The sequence below is a fragment of the Phyllobates terribilis genome, unplaced genomic scaffold (assembly GCF_046119375.1).
Source record: "Phyllobates terribilis strain yellow unplaced genomic scaffold, ASM4611937v1 Scaffold_36__1_contigs__length_13169755, whole genome shotgun sequence".
In the NCBI taxonomy this organism is placed as follows: Eukaryota; Metazoa; Chordata; class Amphibia; order Anura; family Dendrobatidae; genus Phyllobates; species Phyllobates terribilis.
The window spans coordinates 853,630-867,462 of record NW_027362796.1 but is presented as its reverse complement, the minus strand read 5'-3'; the positions used below and the strand labels follow the sequence as shown (position 1 = coordinate 867,462).

General features: G+C 52.5%; 2 protein-coding genes across 2 annotated transcripts in view; both read left to right on the top strand.

Annotated features, from left to right (window-relative positions):
• The first annotated feature begins 605 nt into the window (after positions 1 to 605).
• LOC141182758 (uncharacterized) overlaps positions 606 to 13,833 on the top strand; it is a 42,956-nt gene continuing 29,728 nt past the window's right edge. The window contains exon 1 of the mRNA XM_073660862.1: positions 606 to 663. The gene's annotated coding sequence lies outside the window, so the exon portion shown is untranslated. The remainder of the gene's footprint in view (positions 664 to 13,833) is intronic.
• LOC141182760 (uncharacterized) overlaps positions 4,419 to 13,833 on the top strand; it is a 166,749-nt gene continuing 157,334 nt past the window's right edge. The window contains exon 1 of the mRNA XM_073660864.1: positions 4,419 to 4,443. The gene's annotated coding sequence lies outside the window, so the exon portion shown is untranslated. The remainder of the gene's footprint in view (positions 4,444 to 13,833) is intronic.

The following is a 13,833-nucleotide window of genomic DNA, read 5'->3' as shown; positions in this document are numbered from 1 at the left end:
GCAAATTGGTCAGAGTCTTGGAATACTGACATAAAATGGCCCCTACCCCGACCTCCGAAACATCCACCTCCACAATGAATGGTTCTTGGAGATGGGGTTTCTCAAAAGCCCTCAGGCTGTGTGCCCACGTAGCGTTTTTCAAGCGTTTATGCTGCGGAATTTCCGCAGCGTAAACGCTTGTGAAACGCTAGGTAATCCGCCCCCCATGGTCCCCAAGGGGATTCCGCATGTTCTATGCACATGCTGCGGATTTTTCCGCAGCGTTTATACTGCGTACAAAAATCCGCAGCATGTCATTTAATTTTGCGGTAGCGCAGCGGAACTCCCGCCATTGACTTGCATTGAGACACATAGAAACCGCGACTGTACATTTGTACAAGCGGCTTCTATGCGTCTCTATGTGCGGATGGTACCCAGTTCTGGAGGAGAGGAAACTCTCATCCAGACCTGGGTACCATTGTACCTGTAAAAAAAGAATAAAATAACAAATAAAGTTTATACTCACCTTTCCGAAGGCTTGTCTCTGAATGCCGGCATCGCTTGAGGACCTGCGGTGACGTCACAGTCATGTGACCGCAGGCCCTTCACCGCTCTGTCTCACGATATGCCGGCAGCCGGGAACCAGCCAGGAAGCAGCGCTGCAGCCACGCCGGGGCCTCGGGGGTGAGTATAGCTTGATTTGTTTTAATTTTTACAGTTCACACTGTATAAATCCATGCTGTTTGCATGGATTTATACAGTGTGACCTAGTTGTCAAGCACTTTCCAAGTGATGCTATCGCCTGGAAAGCGCTTGTCAATCTGCATGCGTTTTTTCTGCCAGGGAGATGCAGAAATGCTGCAGAAATTTTCTGCTTCATTTCTGCATCGTGGGCACATAGCCTAAAAGCATCCAGTGGCCAAACCTTGAGATCTGCCCCCTTACGTGTGAGGTCAGAAATCTGAGAAAAAAAACCTAAAGAATTTCCTATAATAGTTGGCGAATCCTACAAAATGTTGCAACACTTTCAGGTCACTAGGTTGGACCCAATCTATTATGGCTTTCACCTTCCCAGGATCCATCGTAAACCCATCAGCCGATAAAATGACCCGGGAATGAAACTTCCTGAACAGAAAAAAAAACATTTTTCAAATGTAACAAACAAAGAAAGAATTCTCCCTCAACCTTTCTAATACAACACGGACATGTTCCTGGTGAGAATCCAAATCAGGAGAGAAAATTCTATATCATCAAGGAAAATCACAAGAAATCTCCCAATGTAATCAGAGAAATATCATTCAGAAAGTTGTGAAATCCTGTTGGTGCATTGGAGAATCCAAATGGGAGGACGAGATTATCGAATAAAACCTCCGCTCTGTACACCTCGTACACACGCGGCTCCGCTCCGTACACCTCGTACACGCGCGGCTCCGCTCCGTACACCTCGTACACGCGCGGCTCCGCTCCGTACACCTCGTACATGCGCGGCTCTGCTCCGTACACCTCGTACATGCGCGGCTCCGCTCCGTACGCCTCGTACACGCGCGGCTCCGCTCCGTACGCCTCGTACACGCGCGGCTCCGCTCCGCACACCTCGTACACGCGCGGCTCCGCTCCGCACGCCTCGTACACGCACGGCTCCGCACGCCTCGTACATGCGCGGCTCCGCTCCGCACGCCTCGTACACGCGCGGCTCCGCTCCCTACGCCTCGTACACGCGCGGCTCCGCTCTGTACACCTCGTACACACAGGGCTCCGCTCCGTACACCTCGTACACACGCGGCTCCGCTCCGTACACCTCGTTCACACGCGGCTCCGCTCCGTACACCAGGTACACACGCGCAGCTCCTCTCCGTACGCCTCGTACACGCGTGGCTCCGCTCCGTACGCCTCGTACACGCGCGGCTCCGCTCCGTACGCCTCGTACACGCGCGGCTCCGCTCCGTACATGCGCGGCTCCGCTCCGTACGCCTCGTACACGCGTGGCTCCGCTCCGTACGCCTTTTACACGCGTGGCTCCGCTCCGTACACGCGCGGCTCCGCTCCGTACGCCTCGTACACGCGCGACTCCGCACGCCTCGTACACGCGTGGCTCCGCTCCGCACGCCTCGTACACGCGCGGCTACGCACGCCTCGTACACGCGCGGCTCCGCTCCGCGCGCCTCGTACACGCGCGGCTCCCCTCCCAAAGCCTCGTACACGCGTGGCTCCGCACCGTACGCCCCGTACACGCGCGGCTCCGCTCCGTACGCCTCGTACACGCGCGGCTCCGCTCCGTACGCCTCGTACTTGCGTGGCTCCGCTCCGTACGCCTCGTACACGCGCGGCTCAGCTCCGTACACCTCGTACACGCGCGGCTCCGCTCCGTACACCTCGTACACACAGGGCTCCGCTCCGTACACCTCGTACACACGCGGCTCCGCTCCGTACACCTCGTTCACACGCGGCTCCGCTCCGTACACCAGGTACACACGCGCAGCTCCTCTCCGTACGCCTCGTACACGCGTGGCTCCGCTCCGTACGCCTCGTACACGCGCGGCTCCGCGCCGTACGCCTCGTACACGCGCGGCTCCGCTCCGTACGCCTCGTACACGCGCGGCTCCGCTCCGTACACCTCGTACACGCGTGGCTCCGCTCCGTACATGCGCGGCTCCGCTCCGTACGCCTCGTACACGCGCGGCTCCGCTCCGTACGCCTCGTACACGCGTGGCTCCGCTCTGTACACGCGCGGCTCCGCTCCGTACGCCTCGTACACGCGCGGCTCCGCTCCGCACGCCTCGTACACGCGCGGCTCCGCTCCGCACGCCTCGTACACGCGCGGCTCCGCTCCGCACGCCTCGTACACGCGCGGCTCAGCTCCGTACACCTCGTACACACGCGGCTCCGCTCCGTACACCTCGTACACACGCGGCTCCGCTCCGTACACCTCGTACACACAGGGCTCCGCTCCGTACACCTTGCACACACGCGGCTCTGCTCCGTACACCTGGTACACACGTGCAGCTCCTCTCCGTACGCCTCGTACACGCGCGGCTCCGCTCCGTATGCCTCGTACACGCGCGGCTCCGCTCCGTACGCCTCGTACACGCGCGGCTCCGTACGCCACGTACACGTGCGGCTCCGATCCGTAAGCCTCGTACACGCGCGGCTCCGCTCCGTACGCTTCGTACACGCGTGGCTCCGCTCCGTACGCCTCGTACACGCGCGGCTCCACTCCGTACGCCTCGTACACGCGCGGCTCCGCTCCGTACGCCTCGTACACGCGTGGCTCCGCTCTGTACATGTGCGGCTCCGCTCCGTACGCCTCGTACACGCGCGGCTCCGCTCCGTACGCCTCGTACACGCGTGGCTCCGCTCCGTACACGCGCGGCTCCGCTCTGTAAGCCTCGTACACGCGTGGCTCCGCACGCCTCGTACACGCGTGGCTCCGCTCCGCACGCCTCGTACACGCGCGGCTCAGCTCCGTACACCTCGTACACGCGCGGCTCCGCTCCGTACACCTCGTACACACAGGGCTCCGCTCCGTACACCTCGTACACACGCGGCTCCGCTCCGTACACCTCGTTCACACGCGGCTCCGCTACGTACACCTGGTACACACGCGCAGCTCCTCTCTGTACGCCTCGTACACGCGCGGCTCCGCTCCGTACGCCTCGTACACGCGCGGCTCCGCTCCGTACGCCTCGTACACGCGCGGCTCCGCTCCGTACGCCTCGTACACGCGCGGCTCCGCTCCGTACGCCTCGTACACACAGGGCTCCGCTCCGTACACCTGGTACACACGCGCAGCTCCTCTCCGTACGCCTCGTACACGCACGGCTCCGCTCCGTACGCCTCGTACACGCGCGGATCCGCTCCGTACGCCTCGTACACGCACGGCTCCGATCCGTACACCTCGTACACACACGGCTCCGCACACCTCGTACACACGCGGCTCTGCTCCGTACACCTCGTACACACACGGCTCTGCTCCGCACGCCTCGTACACACGCGGCTCTGCTCCGTACACCTCGTACACACACGGCTCTGCTCCGTACACCTCGTACACGCGCGGCTCCGCACACCTCGTACACACACGGCTCCGCTCCGTACACCTCGTACACGCGCGGCTCCGCTCCATACACCTCGTACACACGCGGCTCCGCTCCGTACACCTCGTACACACGCGGCTCTGCTCCGTACACCTCGTACACACGCGGCTCTGCTCCGTACACCTCGTACACACGCGGCTCTGCTCCGTACACCTCGTACACACGCGGCTCTGCTACATCCACACTGTAAACCCCTCCTGACCCCACACATAAACTTCAGCTCATCCAGCACCATGACAACCAGCACAGCAGAGTCCTGCATCCACTGAGGCCCCTGATCATGTGACCCCTGACTCCTCCCCTCCTGTGACCTCATCACAGCTCCTGTGCGCACAGAGCAGCCATATATGTGGTGGCGGCTCTGCAGGTGGAGGTATGTGGAGACCCCCCATTACTGGGCGCAGGGGGCATTAACCCCTTCAGCACAAAGACTCTTTTGGGGTCTTGTGTTGCCCCTTTATAAGAATCATAAGGTTTTTGTTCTGTTTCCTGTAATAGATACATACGACCCAACTATGGAGACAGGAAGGGAGGAAACATATTGTTCTCATAGTACAGGACCCTTTCTTGGCCCCACGTAGTGTAATGTTCCCATAGTACCGCCATCCCCCCACACAGTATAATCAGAGGTACATCTAAGGTCTGATGGGACACGTTGTGAGATTTCGACCACCCCCCATCCTGATATATACAGTGGGTACGGAAAGTATTCAGACTCCTTTACATTTTTTCACTCTTTGCTCATTGCAGCTATTTGGTAAATTCTATAACGTTCATTTTTTTTCTCATTAATGTACACTCTGCACCCCATCTTGACTGAAAAACATGTAGAAATTTTTGCAAATTTATTAAAAAAGAAAAACTGAAATATCACATGGTTATAAGTATTCAGATCCATTGCTCAGACACTCATATTTAAGTCACATGCTGTCCATTTCCTTGTGATCCTGCTTGAGATGGTTCTACTCCTTTATTGGGTCCAGCTGTGTTTAATTAAACTGATAGGACTTGATTTGGAAAGGCACACACCTGTCTATATAAGACCTCACAGCTCACAGTGCATGTCAGACCAAATGAGAATCATGAGCTCAAAGGAACTGCCCAAGGAGCCCAGAGACAGAATTGTGGCAAGGCACAGATCTGGCCAAGGTTACAAAAGAATTTCTGCATTACTCAAGGTTCCTAAGAGCACAGTGGCCTCCATAATCCTTAAATGGAAGAAGTTTGGGACCACCAGAAGTCTTCCTAGACCTGGCCGTCCTGCCAAACTGAGCAATCGTGGGAGAAGAGCCTTGGTGAGAGAGGTAAAGAAGAACCCCAAGATCACTGTGGCTGAGCTCCAGAGATGCAGTAGGGAGATGGGAGAAAGTTCCACAAAGTCAACTATCACTGCAGCCCTCCACCAGTCGGGCCTTTATGGCAGAGTGGCCCAACGGAAGCCTCTCCTCAGTGCAAGACATATGAAAGCCCACATAGAGTTTGCTCAAAACACATGAAGTTCTCCCAGACTATGAGAAATAAGATACTCTGGTCTGATGAGATGAAGGTAGAACTTTTTGGTGATAATTCTAAGCGGTATGTGTGGAGAAAACCAGGCACTGCTCATCACCTGCCCAATACAATCCCAACAGTGAAACATGGTGGTGGCAGCATCATGCTATGGGGGTGTTTATCAGCTGCAGGGACAGGACGACTGGTTGCAATTGAAAGAAACATGAATGCGGCCAAGTACAGAGATATCCTGGATAAAAACCTTCCAGAGTGCTCTGGACCTCAGACTTGGCAAAAGGTTCACCTTCCAACAAGACAATGACCCTAAGCACACAGCTAAAATAAAAAAGGAGTGGCTTTAGAAAAACTCGGTGACCATTCTTGACTGGCCCAGCCACAGCCCTGACCTAAGCCTAATTGAGCATCTCTGGAGAGACCTGAAAATGTCTGTCCACCAACATTCACCATCCAACCTAGAGAGGTTCTGCAAGGAAGAATGGCAGAGGATCCCCAAGTCCAGGTGTGAAAAACTTGTTGCATCATTCCCAAGAAGACTCATGGCTGTACTAGCCCAAAAGGGTGCTTCTACTTAATACTGAGCAAAGGGTCTGAATACTTATGACCATGTGATATTTCAGTTTTTCTTTTTTAATAAATTTGCAAAAATTTCTACATTTCTGTTTTTTTCAGTCAAGTGGGGTGCAGAGTGTACTTTAACCCTTTAAAAGCCGAGGGCGTACTAATACGTACCTGCACCCTGGGCTTTAAGAGCCAGGTATGTATTAGTACGTCCTGTGGATTTCGCCCGCACACAGGCTGTGCAGGCGCGATCGCCGCCGGGTGTCAGCTGATTGTCACAGCTGACACCCGATGCTATGTGCTGGGAGCTCCCGGCACATTAACCCCCGCAATGCGGCGATCAAAGTCGATCGCACCATTGTGGGGGCAAGTGGAGGTGATCGCCGATACTCACCTCTCCTGCCGGCGTCCAACGTTGTCTGCCGCGGCTTCCAGGATGTTGCTATGACGTCCCGATGCTCAGGGGAAATTGCACAACAAATTTTGGCGTCCATTTTTTCCTGTTATCACTGCGAGAAAAATAAAAAAATTGGGTCTGAAGTAACATTTTTGTGAAAAAAGTTAAATGTTAATTTTTTTCTTCCACATTCCAAAAATTCCTGTGAAGCACCTGAAGGGTTAATAAACTTCTTGAATATGGTTTTGAGCACCTTGAGGGGTGCCGTTTTTAGAATGGTGTCACTTTTGGGTATTTTTTGTCATAAAGACTAGAGATGAGCGGTGTTCGACTCAAACTGTCTGCCAATCTCAAATTGAGCTGTTTTGGGCGGTCTTCGAGCCGTTCGACGAACCCGAACGATTTGCAAAAAATTCGGCTGTTCGAGGTTATGTTCGATAACTGTTCGTGCACCAAAATCATAACTGGATTTTTTCATAGTAATACTGTTAATCAATGTTAATAGACAGTTTCAGTGTAGAGTGGGCGGGGGGAGGGGCAGGGGATGGATCTCTGCAGAAATAAAGCCGATCTCCATTTTTTCTTCTTTCCCACATTTACAGTGGCGCGGTGCAGTCTGTCAGCCTATCAGCAGCGCACACACGCAGCGAAGTGCTTTTTTTTCACACAAGCAAGGGCATGTGTCATTGGCTGTGTATGTCACATGTCCTTGCCCTGTAAGACCCAGCCATTTTCCCCGTCGCCACCATTTTCTCACTGCTGCAGCTGAGTGTTAGACGGCACCACTGCTGCTGTGAGAGCTATACAGTATAACTGTGTGAATTGGGAGCGAATTTGCTGTTAAATAGAGAGAGAGGTTTAGGTAGTAGGGACTAGTTGTAATTGCAGCCCTTTTGAGGGCTAGGTTACAGCAGTTCCTAGCACTTTTTGCCAGGCAGGTCTGTGCCAGTGCTGTGCCAGTGTTTTTCACAGCATTTGGCTAAATGTAGCTAAGCCAATCCTTTTGGGCCTGTAGAAGTGTCTGTTAGTCATTGGAGTAGCCCATCTGAACCAAGCTACACCACCTGTGTATCTAATGACAATTTTTTACTGCATCTAGCCCAGTAAATCTTTTTGGGCCTGTAGCAGTGTCTGTTAGTCATTGGAGTAGCCCATCTGAACCAAGCTACACCACCTGTGTATCTAATAACAATTTTTTACTGCATCTAGCCAAGTAAATCCTTTTGGGCCTGTAGCAGTATCTGTTAGTCATTGGAGTAGCCCATCTGAACCAAGCTACAAAACCTGTGTATCAAATAACAATTTTTTACTGCATCTAGCCCAGTAAATCCTTTTGGGCCTGTAGCAGTGTCTGTTAGTCATTGGAGTAGCCCATCTGAACCAAGCTACACCACCTGTGTATCTAATAACAATTATTTACTTCATCTAGCCAATTAAATCCTTTGGGGCTTGTAGCAGTGTCTGTTAGTCATTGGAGTAGCCCATCTGAACCAAGCTACACCACCTGTGTATCTAATAACAATTTTTTACTGCATCTAGCCCAGTAAATCCTTTTGGACATAGTAGCAGTGTCTCGTAGTCAGCGGAGTAGTCCAACTGTGAAGCAAGCTACACCTCCTGTGTATCTAATGAAATTGTTTTACTGCATCTAACCCAGCCAATCCTTTTGGGCTAGTACCACAGTTTGGCCACTCAGCTCTGCTCGGTTTCCATCCATCGTTTTTTGTGCAAACAACTACAGAGTTGCCAATTAGTTAACCACCAAAATGAGTGGCAAAAGGCCTGCTGCTGGTGGAAAGGGGAATAGGTGTGTTGGAAAGTGAAAAAAAACTTGTGTCCGTGGGGTAGGTGTTAAAGCAACAGTAACATGCGCAGAAGAAAGACCATCTTCCAGCCAAACTAAGATGTCTACTTCTTTTCGTGGACAATGTGATACGATCCCTTTCTTACGAACACGCCCATCGCTACAAATTCCAGATGAGGCACAAAAACAGCAGGTGCTTCAACGGATATCAAGTGCTCCTTCAAGTGGGCTCTCCTCCACCTCAACTTCAACATCACAAATACTCCAGTCCTCAGAGGTGTCACCCCAATCGAACTTGCTTCCTCACAGCTCCCAAATCTACAGCTGCCCGTCTGAGTATGGGGTAACACAGATGGTTGAGTCTGCAGAGCTGTTTACTCATACTATAGCCTGGGAATCAGAGGTCTGCTCCAGAGCTTCTGTGAATCCAGACGAGGAAATGATCTGCACTGATGCCCAGAATGTTTGAGTCGGATCCAGGCCCAGATGAAGAAGGTTCTGAGCATAATGTAGACCCTCGTTCCCAAACTGTAACTCCTGTTGGTGGAGACAATGAGGAAAATGATGATGAGACTCAGATACCTGATTGGAGCGACAACTTGACTTTTCGGTCAGGGCAGGAAGAGGTTGGCTCTGAGGACGACGGGTGTGAGAACACACAGGGTGATGATGACGAGGTTGGAGATCCCACTTACTGTCAACCCACAGTCAGCCAGTCGATGAGGTCAGCAGAGGAGGTGGAGGAGGATGCTATTGACGACGAGGTTAGGTTGCGCCTTCCTGGACAGAGACGGAGTACTGGAAGCACGTCAACAACTGCATCCTCAACCACAACTCTGCCTCTGACCTCAAGTCGTGGTGGCTCTTCAGGTCGCATGAGCTCTAAGCCTTGCATAGCCTGGGCATTTTTTCAGATCGATAAGGATGACCCAACTCATGTTATCTGTAACAGTTGTCACCAAAAGCTAAGTAGAGGCCAAAAAATCCATAGTTTGAGTACTTCATGCATGAACCGTCACATGGATATGAAGCATAAGTTGCAGTGGGAAGCTCACTGTGCTACAATGCGGCCTAGCGAGCCGGGCCAACCACCGTCTGCCCCATCTTGTGCATCCGCGGCCTCTTCATCCTCTGTGACTGGGGGGACAGCAGTCACACATGTGTTTGGACGCAGACCTGCCACCTCTTTACCCGCAACATCCAGTGTGATTGGCAGGTCATCAGTTCATTTGGAAGTGGAAACACCAGCTGGTGTTGAGCCCTCTCCGACATCAAGAGCACCAACTTTGGATCAAGGCAACCTAACATGTCCGCCTGCATCTTCCTCACAGACCGGCAGTTTGCTGGGGACACCCTACTCAACCCCGTCTAATTACAACAGCCAGCCCTCGGTCCCTCATCTGTGGACAAGTAAAAGACCATTTCCTCCTAGCCATGACAAAGCTAAGAGGTTCAATTTCACCATCTGCAAGCTGTGGGCTACAGAAATACTGCCTTTCCGCCTGGTGGACACAGAGGATTTTCGAGACCTTATGTCCGTCGCAGTGCCCCAGTACCAGATGCCCAGTCGCCACTACTTCTCAAAGAAAGGTGTGCCTGTGCTACACCAGCATGTCGCACACAACATCACGGCTTCTTTGAGAAACTCTGTGTGTGACAGGGTGCATTTCACCACACACTTGGACGAGTAGGCATGGACAGGGGCGTTACATGTCGCTGACTGGGCACTGGGTAACTATGGTGACAGCAGGACAAGGGGCTGCTGTCCAAGTCTTGCCATCCCCACGAGTTGTGCGTCAATCCTTTTTCTCTAGAAGTTCCTCCACTGCTTCTGCCTCCTCAACCTCCTCTCGGTCCTCCACCTGCACCCAAAGCCTGTCTGGTAATGCTGCCCGTGTTCTAACTGCGCAGAAGGAATCCTGAACACCTCCTTACTATGCTGGCAGCAGGGCTCAACGGCAACAGGCGGTGTTTACTTTGAAATGTCTGGGAAGTGTGAGTCACACAGCTGAGGAGTTGTGGTCAGCTCTGGAGACCGAGTTTTATGAATGGTTGGCTCCACAGGACCTGCAGCCAGGGAAGGCCATGTGCGACAATGCTGCAAACCTGGGTGTGGCCCTTCGCCGGGGCAATGTCACACACGTGCCTTGTATGGCTCATGTGTTGAACCTGGTTGTCCAGCAATTTTTAGCCCACTATCCCGGACTAGATGGCCTTCTGCAGAGGGCACGGTCGCTGTGTGCTCACTTCCGCCGTTCGCATCTCGCAGCTCTACAGAAGTCGTTGGGCCTGCCAGTTCACCGGCTGAAATGCAGCGTGCCGACACGGTGGAATTCAACTCTGCACATGTTGCAGCGATTGTGGCAGCACCAGCGATGAAGATGTTTAGTGCTGAGGATGCCATTATCAACATGACTATACTGGTCATTTACATGCTGGAGAACACGTTAAACAGAATTCGGAGTCAGGTAGTGGGATAAGAGGAGGGGGAGGAAGTGGAGGAGGAGTCTTATGCTTAAGGGATAACATCTCCAAGGTCCAGACGGTCGGCAGCACCAAGGCAGCAGGCATGGGAGGGTGGGGGAGAGGGATTAACGAGGGCGCATGGTAGCAGCCAAACTGTTGAGGAAGGTGCAGGAGCTGAGGAAGAAGTGGAGGACGAACTGGCGATGGGCATGGAAGACTCATCAGATGCGGGAGACCTTGATCACATTTCTGTTGTGTGAGGTTGGGGGGAGAGGGCAGAGGAAGGAAGCATGATTCTTACCTCGCCACCAACACAACAAGGACTTGGTCCTCCTGGATGCGCAAGACACATGAGTGCTTTCTTGCTGCAGTACCTGCAACATGACCCTCGGATTGTCAGAATTCGAAGTAATCCCGACTACTGGGTTGCCACACTCTTAGATCCACGGTACAAAAGTAAATTTGCCAAAATAATTCCTGCCATAGAGAGGGATTCACGCATGCAGGAGTATCAGCAGAGGCTGTTACAAAATCTTACATGCCCTTTTCCACAAAACACCAGTGGTGCACGTAGTGAATCTCACAGTTCTAACTTGCCAACCGTGGGACTGTCGAGTCTTCATCACTCAAACCGTAACAGTAACACCGTATCTGCTGGTAACAGCAATTTTGTGGAATCGTTTCACCAATTTTTTTAGACCATCCTTTGCAAGGCCACAGGAGACAAGAAGTCTGACACGTAGTCAACGCCTAGAGAGGATGGTATAGGAGTATCTCCAAGTGAACATCGAAGCCATAACTGTGTCACTGGACCCTTGCTAATTTTGGGCTTCCAATCTGGAAAAATGGCCTGAACTCGCCACTCACGCCTTGGAGATCTTGTCATGCCCCGCAGCCAGCGTTCTCTCTGAACGTGTGTTCAGCGCTGCTGGTGGTGTGCTGAAAGATAAGCGCACGCGGCTGTCCACTGACAATGTAGACAGACTCACGTTCATAAAGATGAACAAATCATGGATCCGCAAGGACTTTTCTACCCCTGTGTCATCCTGTGGAGACTAAAAGCTTGAGGATTTGTGAAAATCACCTCACCAACCATTTTAAGCAACTCTGGGGCAATTGATGCCACTTAAGTGGTGTCTGTGCCACAATTTTTGGAAAAAATGGAGACTCTTTTTGGAGTCCCCTTGCTGTGTTTTACATGACGTTGGCATCGTCAATTCCAGGTGGGTCGGGTCGCCCCCCCCCCCCCCCTTTAACCGTAAGAAACTACATACACTATGGCTTGTGGTAACACAGATGGTTGAGTCTGAAGAGCTGTTTACTCATACTATAGCCTGGGAATCAGAGGTCTGCTCCAAAGCTTCAGTGTCTGCTAGTCAGCGTAGTAGCCCAGCTGTGAAGCAAGCTACACCGCCTGTGTATCTAATAACAATTTTTTACTGCATCTAACCCAGCCAATCATTTTGGGATAGTAGCAGTGTCTCGTAGTCAGCGGAGTAGCCCATCTGAAGCAAGCTACACCGCCTTTGTATCTAATAACAATTTTTAACTGCATCTAGCCCAGGCAATACTTTGGGCGTAGTAGCAGTGTCTGCTAGTCAGCGGAATAGCCCAGCTGTTTTGCAAGCTACACTGCCTGTAGATCTAATTAAAAATTTTTAACTGCATCTAGCCCAGGCAATACTTTGGGCCTAGTAGCAGTGTCTGCTAGTCAGCGGAGTAGCCCAGCTGTTAAGCAAGCTACACCACCTGTGGTTTGGACACTTAATTTTCTCAAAGGAAATGCTTCGGGCCCCGGGACACTCAGTGAAGAGCATCGGGGAGGCGCCCGAAGGAAAAGGGGCTGGGACTGGCGGTAGCACGCCTTGCGGCGGACCGCCAAGCTCGATCCTCATAAAAGCTTTTTAACTGCAGCAGCTTTAGTGGACGCTACTGGAGCTGGAATTACCGCGGCTGCTGGCACCAGACTTGCCCGCCAATAGATCCTTGTAAAAGGATTTAAAGTGTACTCATTCATATTACAGAGCTTAGACCTGCCTCCACCGCAGGGGGTCTTGACCCACCAGTGGACAGGCACCAGTATTAGGAGAGTGGGACTGGCCGTCAGGGTCCACCGCGGCTCTGGCACAAACCCAGCGACACGGAGGTCGCACGGGCAGGCGTGTCGGCTTCGCACTCCAGCGTAGTCCCTCTGCCCGCTCTTGCCCGTAACCTCAAAGGGATGCGCAAGCAGCTTTTCTTCCCAGGGCTGTTCCCCGCACAGTAGGAGGAACGTGGGGGAGCTCAGGTCGGCCTTCCACCGTACTCCCTTACCTCCTTTGCCCTCTTTCCTTCTTCCGCTCTCCATCTAACCCCTCGGCTCTGTGGTGTCCGCTCTCCCTCCAGCTCTCTCCTTCTCACAGGTGGACTACCACGTGTATTTACACTGTGGCAAATCTTTTGGGCCCAGGCACAAGAAGTCATCGAGCTAATGGATAATATATGCCCCCTTAGAAACGTCCATGACGACCCATTCGAGGAAGCAACTAAGCGCCTCAAATAGTGAGCAGGATCTGGAGCACCCCATGGGCAAACAGCGATCTATATAGTATGCTCCTTCCCAGAAGCAGCCCAATAGGCGGACACTATTCATAGGCACAGGTAGTAAGTAACCAGAACGCCCCCTCAATGTCTGTTTTGGCCATTAGGGTGCCCCTTCCCAACTTCTTGACCCACCTGATTGCCTTGTGAAAGGATGTACAGTATATACTACTGTACTTGGTTCTGCGTCGATGTTGTCGTTTACTGACCTGCCCCTTGGATATGACAAATGGTGGATTAGTCCGAATGTATTGGGTTCCGTTTTTGGCACAACTCTCAACGGGGATACCACTACGTCTTGTAAGGAAAGTGTTCTGAATGGAGCCGCCATTCTACCTAAAGATATTTATTTTTTTAATTTTCTTGTCACGACGTTTGGGTGTTGGTAGGCTGATTTTAGATTTTTAATCCAGCCTTTCTTGATTTTAGAAGGGCATGACATGCCT